At 30.6% G+C, this 12770-nt stretch overlaps 1 pseudogene; it reads right to left on the bottom strand.

The window, feature by feature from the left end:
- Window positions 1–2487: 2487 nt before the first annotated feature.
- LOC128162710 (uncharacterized) lies at window positions 2488–11842 on the bottom strand (annotated as a pseudogene).
- Between the last annotated feature and the right edge of the window lie 928 nt (window positions 11843–12770).

Here is a 12770-nt window from a genome sequence, read left to right on the forward strand (position 1 = left end):
ATTAATATATCTCTATATATTCAAAAACTGCTTTTCACGGTCATAGATATTCACCATCATTAAGTTTTACATTAAAATTGTGTGTTTACAATGTATTCATGTATGGTACCATGAAATTACCATTCGGATAAAAAAGGTCAATAATACAGATCATACCATTGCTGACATATTTGTTTTAAAAATACAGATGCCTTGTATATTCTAATGTTTGGGTTATACCATAAATGCTCAAATGGAATAAAGTCTTTCATATTTCTTTCATTCGGGAATCGTTATTTACGATAAGTTATAATCCGGATTTATTTGTTTCGTATCCGGCTCTGAGGATTTAGTACAGCTTCCGCTCCACGAGCACCATTTACAAATGTTCGGAACTATGTTCCTTTAGTTTTTTTGGTGACATAGAGACCCCACAGTGCTTGTTTTTTTATATATTTTTTATGTGATTTATTGATTTATAAATAGTATATTCCCTTTTTTTTTTACCTGTATGAAATTCCATTTAAATATATATTTGAATTGGCTCTGTGTACTTCGTGCAGTAAACAAACGTGTTTCATATCTACGATATGTATGAAAGCTTTAACTTGATTTAATGCAAGTCAATGTAAATGAAGTTCAGTGTTTATTATACATGTATCTTATCCCTCCATTTTCTTTGTTTATTTTGTGAAGTGGAAACTTTATGAAGATAATTAAATTTCGTATTTAAAATATCTTGTTACGTAATCTGTTTTTGCGTTTCACTTTTCAAAAGTATAAAATATATGAAAAATTTCATACAATCAAATTCATTACCCGTATGTATATATCATAAAAACACACTACAATCCCCACTAATCATAAAAATGTGTAACCAAAATTGTATAACATTGGAATGAACATACACCTCCACTACGGTGTAATCGTAGCAAGATATTTCAAATGTGCAAATCTTACAAAATGAATGAGTTTAATCAATTTTTTTTTTAAATTCTTGTCTTTAAAAGTTCGGTGAAATTGAAAAAGCAATCTAGTTTTTGATAGATTTATGGGGACTGTTTATTTAGGGGGATTTAAGGCCCATCAATGATTAAAATTTGGAATTAACTATGGGCTTGCATACTGTTGACGTGGTATATTTTACGATATCTCTGTTTTCATTTTGTTCTTGACCAGACGATTTTCTGCAAACATTTAACCATGATCATCAAAATTAAATCTTTTTTTCTGCTTGAACTAAAAGAGTATTTGAAAATAACTTCTAATAAGTAGCCTCCTCTACTCAAAAAAAACTTACTGTTTCTGAATTTAGTGTAAAAAATTAAAAATAATCAAGAAAAAAAAACTGACGTATTGTTTTTACTCATAATAAATACATTTTATAGAAATTACGAATTTTTTTATATCCAATTTATTCTAAAAAAAAAAAAAATTCCGCGTTAAAACCACTGAAAAGTAACAAGCATAGCAATCCTTGGAGTTTTAGACACATGATATCAAAGACGTTTAAACAGCTTTGCTTAATTATCAAAATACTTTTCATGTAGTTTTATACATATAAGATAAATTTTTTTTGATGAAACAAAAAAGTGTTTGAAGTAAGAAATGATTTAGAACAACCACATATATATGGGATGCGGGAACATCACACACTTGCTTTTTCAATTAAAATTAAAGCATTAGCTAATCCCACCATCACACAATAATATCTATATAATACAAAGTTTATTCCAACAAGACCTTTTCTAAGAATGATCTTTTTATCACAAAAGGCCAAGTTTATTTGTATTTTAAAAAGTTTACAAATTTCGGTTCATTTTAAAATGGACATGAATATGTCAAATAACCCCTCAGGGGGGCTCACTTACAAAATGATTTTAGATTGTAGCAACTCCTGTGATAAACATGCAAAATAAATGCTTAAAAATAATAATTGTGGTTATTTTAAAGAACAATTATTACCTGGGAGAAGTAGAAAAGATATTTGTCTATTAACAACCATGTCCAGGAGAATCTTCGCGAGGCATTCATGTGTTTTGTTTACAGTATAGTATAGAAGGTTGAACGTCGTAACACGTTGTGATGTAGATATGTATGGGTTATACGTAATTATTAATTTTAATGAAATAATAAGATTTATTTCATGAATAAATTTGTAATTTTCTAAAAGTTTGAACATACAAGAGTAGTACAAAAATACAAAACCCGATCGGAAAATTTTTTCAAGTCGGTTTTATGATAAGATGCGCCTTACTGTCTCTTTAATGAAGCGTATCCAGTTCTTTGGCGCATTCCAAATTAATACAAAAAATATATCTTATTAATTTTTTATTGTGTTAAATGCGTAATGTGATGACTACTGCTGTATATTTTTTATCTTGAATAAAAGTTAATAATAATAAATTCATGAAAAACACCTAATCATCAACTTTTACAATAACGTATATAACTTTGATATGTAAATCTGATAAAAAGGTTCTTAAGTCCATGGTTGAGGTTTAGGGCTTATATGTTTTGTCCTGACGTGTTTGTCCGAACTACATCATGTATTCTTGTTTGCGTAGCAATTCTTATATTATTGATTGAAAGGTGTGTGAGTGCCTGTTGATACGAGTATAGAGCGGCTTCGAAGTTCCCAGTGATTGGTGACAGATCCCAAGGATCTCCCAAGAGATGTCTCTGCTTAGATCAAATATGTACAAACCCTGATCATAGTGAACTAGGGCATCTAGCTTGTCTAAAGCAGCTTGGGATAATGCAGTACCAATGTGCCTATAACATAGGAACTCTAGAAAGTGAAGTATCACAAACACTGGGATAACTAATACAACGTCTCTGTTCTGTAAAGCGGACTGTTGTTCTGGTATAAGTTCATTGATATAACTGATGAAGTTGTCTAGTGCAATATCCAATGCTACAGTCTGTTTCATTTTTGTAGACCAATATTGTCCACCTAAAGCACCAGTATATCTTCTTACGTGTATGTGAACGTAAAGTACGTTTTAATGCTATTAAAAACTGCAAATATTTAGAATATAAAAGAGATTGGAAAGCAATTTGTGATTTGCTGTGGGTAGCATTTAAATTAGCTAGTATAGTACTCAGGGACCCAATATCCATTACAATTATTACTATAAGTAAAATATACATAGCTGTTTTTTGTTTGATGTACATGATGTAATTGCCTGTCTGTCTTTTTTTCTTTCTCTCTCATATATAATTCTTTTGCAAAATATTATGCTAAATATTAATTAATTTTTTTTGTTACATGTGAAATTGTAAAAAAGTTTCAATAAAACGTTTCCAATTTTTTTTTTTTTTACAGATATTCTACTTTTTTTCGTACCGTTGGATGTTCAAAATACTATAACCACAAAAATTTTGACTTATTTTTTCCATCATTGAGTATTTTCACAGTTGTTATAGACTTTTTTCCGAGTTTGATCCATACTGTTAATGCTTTTCGTTGCGCCGTGACGGTGTCGTCAATGTTTTAGTCAATTTTAAAGAGGACTATATGTTTTTAGTTATTTATATCTGTTCAGCAAATCTATATATCCCGTCATAATTTGGTACATAGAATGACAGTTTTTAATTTCAAGTTTCAATATAATTTGGTTTTAAGCCCATGCAATTTTTGGAGATATTACTTTCAACATAATATGGTTTATTAATATTGCTGACAGAACACAAAGTTTGATCGTGCACCGTGACCTCATTTTTGCAAGATTATATTCTAAATATTTCTTAGAAAAAAAGGAATATATATTTCAAATTGTTTGAAACAATTGCTCAATTATGTTTACTAAATTAAGTAATAATATGACGTTAAATAACATAACTCTGGCAAAAGTCTTCATATTTTATGGTTGACCCTCGTGCAGAATCAGTGCTACATGTATATACATTACAATTGTTTTAAAATGCATATATGCACGTTCATCTATAATACGATGATATTTTACGAACTGGCAAATAAGGTGCAACATGTGATAATTATTGCTCCTTATCTATCTAACTATTAATCATTACCCGATATCATTTAATTCTTAAGTGCCGAAACATTCGTTGGTGATAACATGGGGTCGCAGTATTTATGATACTCAATTTATTTCAGATTTTTTTTTAAGTTAAAAATATATTTTAAATATCAACAATATACAATAGGCGTAAAATCGCTCAGAATCTTCATATTTTTGAAGATCATTTTAACTTTTCATTTGAACTTAAATGTTGGTCTTAGATCACATATGATAATTATCCAACAAAAGCTCAACAATTTACATGTTGATCTTTTATCAGATAATTGATAAGCAAGTTTATTAAATTTCCTCGTTCTTTTTGTTTTTGTTTTTTGATTAGACAACATTTATGATGAAAGTATATAATCAGCTGTACTCACACTCGAGACGATCCGTTCAGAGTTGAGAATGCCATTATTTAGAGGTTTCAACCTATTCAAAATCCTGTGTTGTTATGAGTTTTTCTGTTACTGTCAAAATATGCTTCACGAAAGACTTATAACTTTATAGGACAATTCTAATAAGTCAAGAAGTGGATTGATGCTTACTGATCCACTGGCTAATAAATTTTAAGCATTTTTATGATAAAATATATTCTACAGTTACTTTCTGGGGAAATTGAGTTGATTCCCACTTAGTATCAATGTTTGGAGGTCAATAATTATGATTCAGTTGTTAAAATAAGTACATATGTACATGGGTTTATTTCCTTTTATTTCTATTTCGGTGAAATCGTGATAAGTTTGACTTGTAAAAAATAAAACAATTTTAATTAAAAGGAAGCTTTTGTAATTTTGTTCATTGTATTAAGTAGAAGCTTACCGGTATTGATAATACTTTTTTTGTTAGTTAAAAAAATAATGTTATGCAAGCCGCTGTCATTTTTTTCTTTTTAGCAGAATAAAATACGTGTTAATTTTCAGAAAATCAAATAAATTACCCGTTTGTACCAATTATCAAAATCAACCTACAGAACAATCCTTACTGAACTTAAAAACGTGTAACCACATTGAATGACATTAAAATGAACATTAAGACACTCTCATTTATTTTATGAAATTCATATTCTTCACTTATTTGAAAATTAAAGTTATCTTTCCATCATCCAGACCTCATCCTTCCTGGACAAATTTAATAAAATTAAACTTTAACCCCCGACCTCCTCAGCATCTTGGAGAAAATCCGATCCGCCTTCATCTCCATAAATTGGCTGGTCTCAATCATTTCTTTTCAAAAGATACTGTTATTCATATAGGAATGTTTGTTTATTGTATTCTTATTCTGTATATCCAGAATGTTACTTAAAACAGTGTCTGTATTTAAAGTACTTCATTAATTCAACACTGCATCCTCGAGTTTTGAATAATAAGAAATCCTCTCTTTAACAGAGAAAGACATACAAATTGTAAATGTTGTTCACTAGTAGAGTTATTGAATTCGAAATGGTCGCAACACCGCTTCTAAATCTTTGCACATACCTGAAACTGTTTAATGAGCAAAAAGTTATTCATAAGACCACATCATATTTTTTTAATTTAAAAAAAGTATTACAAGCATTGTAAACAAGGTTACCTGATACTGTCCATTATTTGAACAAAAGTGGCAATGTTTAAAGTCTAAATATAAGACTACAACTGTGCATTCCGAAAAGAACTGATCGACACCCGACGACTTATCTCCTTTAAATAAAGAAGTCAAATATTGTAAAATATTATTTTGCAAACATTTCTCAGGCACGTTACACCCCCTCGAGCCTCCTCCCCCCCCCTCGACTTTTTTTTAGGAGCATCTAAGAATTGAAGTGAAATTAACGACATTAGATTTTGAAATAAAGATTTAGGTACTACGCACACACTATAAAATTTTCTCCACGGATCATCGATTGGAATTTTCAAGATAAGGGAACTATTTTTTTCTTGGCAAGATATTTCGATTAAGTCTGTCCCTTCCACTTTTGTTGTATATCATGTATATATCATGTTTTCACCTACTGTTGTTTTTTCTAGCGTGTTTACTATAATAAAGTTCACGGCTGGGAAGATTCTCATTCAGGTTTTACAGCTTCATGTACATAAATTGAAATATAAAGGTACCGATTAACGAGTATCATATAAGTATATACAAACACCAGAATTGCATTGATTATACGTATGTCAGACTTGCCCTACTTGGTGTGTGCAAGAATAATTATCACAAGTAAAGTAGTGTAAGCTTTCAAAACATTGAGGGATATAGAGCATTTTTTACCCCCAATTCCGAAGGTAGTCTCAAGCGTTGTCATTTTTAGCTATTTAGTCCTAAAGGGATTTGATATCAAGATACATTATCACTTAAAACATGTGTCTGTAGTTTTGGTGCTTTGGTAAAAATTATATACATGTAACGTTAAAAATAAGACTGCACTTCTTAAGCCTTTTTAGTATTTCCTTTATGTAATATTTTGTTATTTTAGCTTTGTACAAGTGTGGAAGGAAAAGAAATATATTGTGTTACCAAAGATGCTAATAGCTTGCATAAAACAAGAATTGAAAATGCTGTAATTTAAAGTCTATCGTACAATGTGTTGAAAGAAAGTTGGGAATTCCATACATATGTAGATACAATTATTGTAGACCTAGCATGTATGTTTATAGTATGTAGAAAAATTTCCCCCATCCTTAGTTGCTTCAAGTCATTTGTTAAACAATTAAATCTGTAAGACTATGTTGTCTCACCTCCTTCATTTCTTATATCGATTAAATTTACAAAGAAAATGGAAAATCAAAAGTAATCACCTTGATGGATAACTGATATGATGGTACTCCACTTAACACAATACAACTGAAGACATTGATTAACGAATAAGAATGGTCATTTATTAAATAATATACAATATAAAATGTCACAATGTAAAGTACAAAAACTAAGAACGCAATACTGTTATTCAAAGGTACAATCCTGCTTATATACAACATAGATAAGTAACACAGAGAAAAAAGAACATTTTATTTCATCTTGCTTGAGTGTTTGTATTAAATAATTTATCTCCTAGAGCATTTTGTACCTTAATTAAGTTTGCCTAAATGCAACATGATTTAGCTAACCTGCTTTTACTTTTTCTAATAAATTTATGGGTTTTTTTTGTAGGACGAAAACTCATGTCTACTCGCGATGCAAATACTCGTATTAAATAATTAGATGATACTAGTTTTAAACATACATTGCTTAGATGAATAATTTATCTCATGCGTTGTCATGCTATTCCTAATTATATGGTTGTCTGTTTTGTTCTCTGATTAGAAAGAATAAACACACAGTAAACATAGTGTTCTGTCCAACTATGCATTTTGTACAAGCCAGAAAATAACACAAAAACTAGGTGTTGTTTACTTATATGCTTTTTAGTGATGTCACTGTCAGTGTATAGACATTTTACATGTTTATATCGACTCAAGATCTGACCGTTCGAGGGGTTTTTTTAATAACTTGTATCAAAGAGCAACTATCTGAACTTATGTAATTTGTTCACTTGAATGCTTGCATATCATTCGTTTTTCACTATTTCTGAAAGTTGAAATTAAATATTCTGTAAAATTTTATTGAATTTTTATCGTGACAGCTACGTAATAAGTAATAAACATTGTGAACGTACAATTTTGTAATTTCAGGAACACAAGGTATGAAACTTTTAACGTTTTTAATCTTAAAAATGTTTTTTTAAATAGATACATTCTCATGATCTGTTCAAGTTATCAAAATTCATGAAGATCATAAAATACCATAAATTTTTCCCTTGGTAAATTATACTTTAATTGGAAAAGATCTCTAAAATGAAAAAGCAAAATCAGTCACGATTTGTTTAATTTTGCAGAGAAATGATAAATAGCGATTAAACTGAAATTTAACCCATCGTTTAAATTTGCCATTCAACAGTAATAAACTTGTTTGATACAAATGAGGAAAAGGCGTTATACTTTCACTGAAAAGACGGCGTTTACATACATTGGCTAGGCGTGTTTGTCCCGAATAAACCGTGTATTCTACTATGCGCAGCAATTCTTACGTTGTTAAATTCAAAATGTGAAAGTGACTGTTGAAATGAATAAAGAGCGGACTCAAAATCTCCAGTGATTTGTTGACAGATCCCCAGGATTTCCCAAGAGATGTCTCTGCATAGTTCAAAAATGTAATGACCTGGATCATAGTGAACAATGGCATGTAGTTTGTCTAGAGCCTCTTTGGCTAATTCCGAATCAATGTGTCTATAACACAGAAACTCTAAAAAGTGTAACATTACAAACACTGGAATAAATAATGAAGTGTCTTTGTTTTGTAGAGAGGACTGTTGTTCCGGTATAAGTTCTTTGATATAACAGACGAAGTTGTCGAGTTCAATATCCAATGCTACAGCCCGTTTCATTTTTGTAGACAATGACTGTCCACCTAGAGCCTGAATATACCTTCACACGCCTACCATATTCCGATACAACAAATACGGCTGAGCTAACTTCATTTTTGTCATCTCAATTACTGATAAAGCTTTTAGATACCTGAATGTTTTGTAATGATATATTGCGGTGAACAGCAAATCAGAAATACACCCAAACCTAACTGCTATTTTCAGCATGCTACGTGAAAGTTTGTCAACAATATACATCTGTTTGTTGACACGAGGGCTAGAGCACTTGTTGTGTAATCTAAATGCAATGTGCTCAAGGACCGTTGCTGTTAATTTCTGTAACATGACTTTTTGACATGGTGTCAGTGGTGATTCTATCAACTTTTCAATTGTTTTAATTCCTATAATAGTTCGTTGAATGGAAAACGAGTCTATTCCAAGATGTAAAAATAAATGCATATTATTGAAAAAAATCAAATCGTTGAGAACCTCAGACATTACTATGTCCTGATCTGTACAAATATAAAGTTTGGGGTCGCTAAGTACAGGTATGATATATGAACTAATGGATGGACTTTGTAACAGACAAGCTAGTCCTTTGCTGCAATATCCATAAAGCTGTCTAAACAAACTATATTGTTTTGAGCCATGGACTTTCGCTAGAAACATATTGTTGAGGTATGAAAAAGGTCGGACAGATCCCCTCACGCACCCATTGAAGGAAGAGTTTCAAGCAGACCCAGAATCCTATCAGGAGATTCTGACGACACACGTGAGGCATTGTGTTTTGTTGAATCGCCCAGAAATCTACTGTTTTCATGTGATAGGAACACAACAAGTTAACAGTTTCTTCTGATTGTAGGTTGATAACCTCCTTTAGGAATAGCTTTAGCAATCCGTAAGTTAGAAACTGACAATGGTTCATTGCGTGAAAAAGTTTATATTCTGCTTGTGAAAAAGAAATTCTCCATTCTTCATTTTCATGGAGTCCTATTGGGTGCCGATTGCAACAAAATGACTTCCCTTTTTTACTATATCATGAACAACTTTAGAATCAGGCCATGAGCAACACCTGTCTTTCCACGACAAAGCAGAATGAGGCCAAAAGTCAGAAGCAAAACACCAGGCAGTGTCACACTCTAAATATCCTATTACACCAGTACCAAAGGGTCCATGTAAAGTAAACGTTTTACGATTAAACAAATTATATTCTAAAAGATTTAATTCTTTGAATTTAGAACTAGACACATAGAGACTGTCATTTATTCTGACACTTGCTAAATCCACAAGTGAACAACCTGTTGGTGGAGTCAATAACTTAAGCAAAGAAAACCCTGGAGGACACTCAAAACTATCCGCCAGAATCAACGTTTGATCGGTTGAATAGTAGAATTCAGATTGAGACATATTCCAAATCACTCTGTGGTCATTTGGCCAGAACATAAAGTCCATATCTGATCCTTTCATTTCATTTCCTTCTCTCGCACTTCCACTCAGCATCCTTGTATCATCCGTTGACGATATACGTTTGTAAATCAGGTCATAAAAGTCTTGTATCTCTTTTAATATTGCTACACGTTGTGAAGTCCCCAATTTTGAACACAGTCCACAATAAACTGATTCTGACATGTGTTGGAATCCCGGCCTATTGTGAAGTAAGATAATTAAAACGAAAAAAAAATTAAACACATATAGAATCTTTATCATTCATTCAATTTGTTAGATAACATGTGAGGCCTGTAGAATGTATTTTGTCTCTTTCTTTTTCTTGTACATATGATTTTAGTGTGTATCTATGTTATTTATAAAGTATTTTTGTCATTGTTTGTATCATTTATATCAAAAACAGAAGGGTTTCAAAGTATCTTGATCATTGTTAGCATCTACTATACATGGACGGAATATGTGATAAATATTTTTATATTGTTTTAAAATTAAATATAAAGCAAATGACATTTATTATGCTATGACATTTTACAGACTGACAATAAGATGACAATTTTAAGCTGATTACACTCTACTTTAAAAAAGACAATATTTTCTCTGATTCAAAATTCATAGTTTTTTATGGTGAGTTAATTTACAATTAATCTATATTAAACCTAATAAATCATAAAACTATATTAAAAAAAAGGAGCAACAATATAGGGCCATTCAAAGAAAAGATTTTTTAGCATTATCTTTTATTTCTTCACTTAATTATGTCTTGAAATATCATACCTATAATTATTTTGTGTAGAAAGTGAAGAAATTGCTACCTGTTTTAACTTGATTTTTTTTAGTGAGATTTCCATAGCTATTTCTTTTGAAGAATATGAACGAAATTTCATGCTACTTTATTTATTCCTTGCTTATGCGATTAAGTTTTAACCCATGGAGTTAATTAAAGAGACAGTACAGCTGAAAATATATGTGTAAATAACTTCAGATTTACCTATTCTATCGTCACGAAATAAGAAGGAACGTTGATTGTAATAGTTGAAATACATAAAAATCTCTTTCTCATACTTAATTGACGTAAATTTTATGAGCTTCCGAAAATTTAAGGGTCGTACAAACCGGGATAATCTGATATTGTTTATTTGTATCACGTAGACTTTGATTGACAGTAATTGACACGTGCTGAAAACTACAAGATCTTCGTCCGACTACGGTCATACGGTTATACGAGGTCAAAGGGAACACATCTTCACTTACTCAATAATTTATAAATGGTTTACCAATTTTGGTTCATTTTAAAATGAACAGACATAAATATATCAAATAACCCCTCAAGGGGCCTCATTTACAAATATGAATTTAGGTTGTAGCAACTCTTATGATAAACACGAAAAATACATGCTTACAAAATAATAATTGTGGTATTTTAAAAACTTGAACAATTATTACTTGGGAGAAGTAGAAAAGACATATTTTTATCAACAAACATGTCCAGGAGAATCTTCGCGAGCACTGCATGTGTTTTGTTTACAGTAAATACGCATGCGGATTAGTATAAAAGGCTGAAGACTGAACACGTTGCGATGTAAATATGTGATAGGTTTTACGTAATTATTAATTTTAATGAAGTAACTAAATTTATTTCATGGAGAACGTTGTAATTTTCTGAAAGTTTATACATTCATGAGTAGTACAAAAATACCGAACCCGATCGGAAAATTTTTCAAATCATTTTTTTTATAAGATGCGCCGTACTGTCTCTTTAAATATAAAGGGATATATCTGCACACAGTTTTTCTGCTTTCATATGTTAACTTTTGAATTTAAATGTCGGCCAAATATATCGTAAATATTTTTTATTGTTTGTTTGATTTAAATGACTGAGAATAACATTTTATTAATTTTTTTAAAATTGAGATAAACGATATCAATACGATTCCAGTACGCAATATCGATGATTACAGTATAGAATAAGTTGTACTCACACTCGAGATGATCCATTTAGAGTCGAGAATGCCATTCTAAAAAAAAATGCTAATTGCTCTGAGTTACTGCCTCACCAACTGAAACTAGTATGAAATAATCATCAAACTACATGAGTAAAGACATCATATAAATGTTTACTGATCCAATTGCTATTCAGAGTATTCACTTCATTATTTATATTCTTCACATACTTTACAGGGTATTACAAATGGTACCAATATCTGGAAATCAATAATTAAAATTCAATAATTAAAAACAATAAACAATTTTATTTCCTCTTGTTTATATTCTCTTGTTGCTATTTTAATACAATCGTGATAGGGTTTGAGTTTGAAATGGTCAAAATATTTTAATCAAAAGGAATCTTTCGTAACTTTGTTTATTTTGTTTAATAAGGAAGCATTTCTATGCAAAACCAGATTTGAATTTAAATAGTATTAGCAGCATTATGTATAGGTCTTCCAAATACTGTTCATTCTAAGCGCAAAAGAGGATTCAAGACAAAAACGGTGGATTTCTTAAGAAAAAAGATCGACGCTCTACGGCTTAACCCTCTCATATAAACAAGTCAAATACTAGTATTGTAAAATATCATTTGGTAAATATTTCTATTTTATATCTCTATTTTACCCACTGTACCTTTTTCCTAGCGGGTTAACCATCACAACATGATAAAGAACCAGGCTGGAAAGATTCGCAGCTACAATAAACTGAATAATAAAAGTATCGATTAATGAGTATCATAACGACTATTCTTATTCCAAAATTGCTTAACTTGACGATAAGATATTCAAGAAAAATATTCACATGTGAAGTCATGTAAGCTGCAAATCATTGAGTTCTATGGAGCCTGACGAACAAGCATACAATTCATTTTTAAGTTAGCTTTGTGCATATTTTACATTACTGTGAAACGATGAAGTTGTAAGCACCATTTAATCATTTTAACCAATTAATGTCAT

Source organism: Crassostrea angulata, chromosome 9 (genome assembly GCF_025612915.1).
Source record: "Crassostrea angulata isolate pt1a10 chromosome 9, ASM2561291v2, whole genome shotgun sequence".
NCBI lineage: Eukaryota > Metazoa > Mollusca > Bivalvia > Ostreida > Ostreidae > Magallana > Magallana angulata.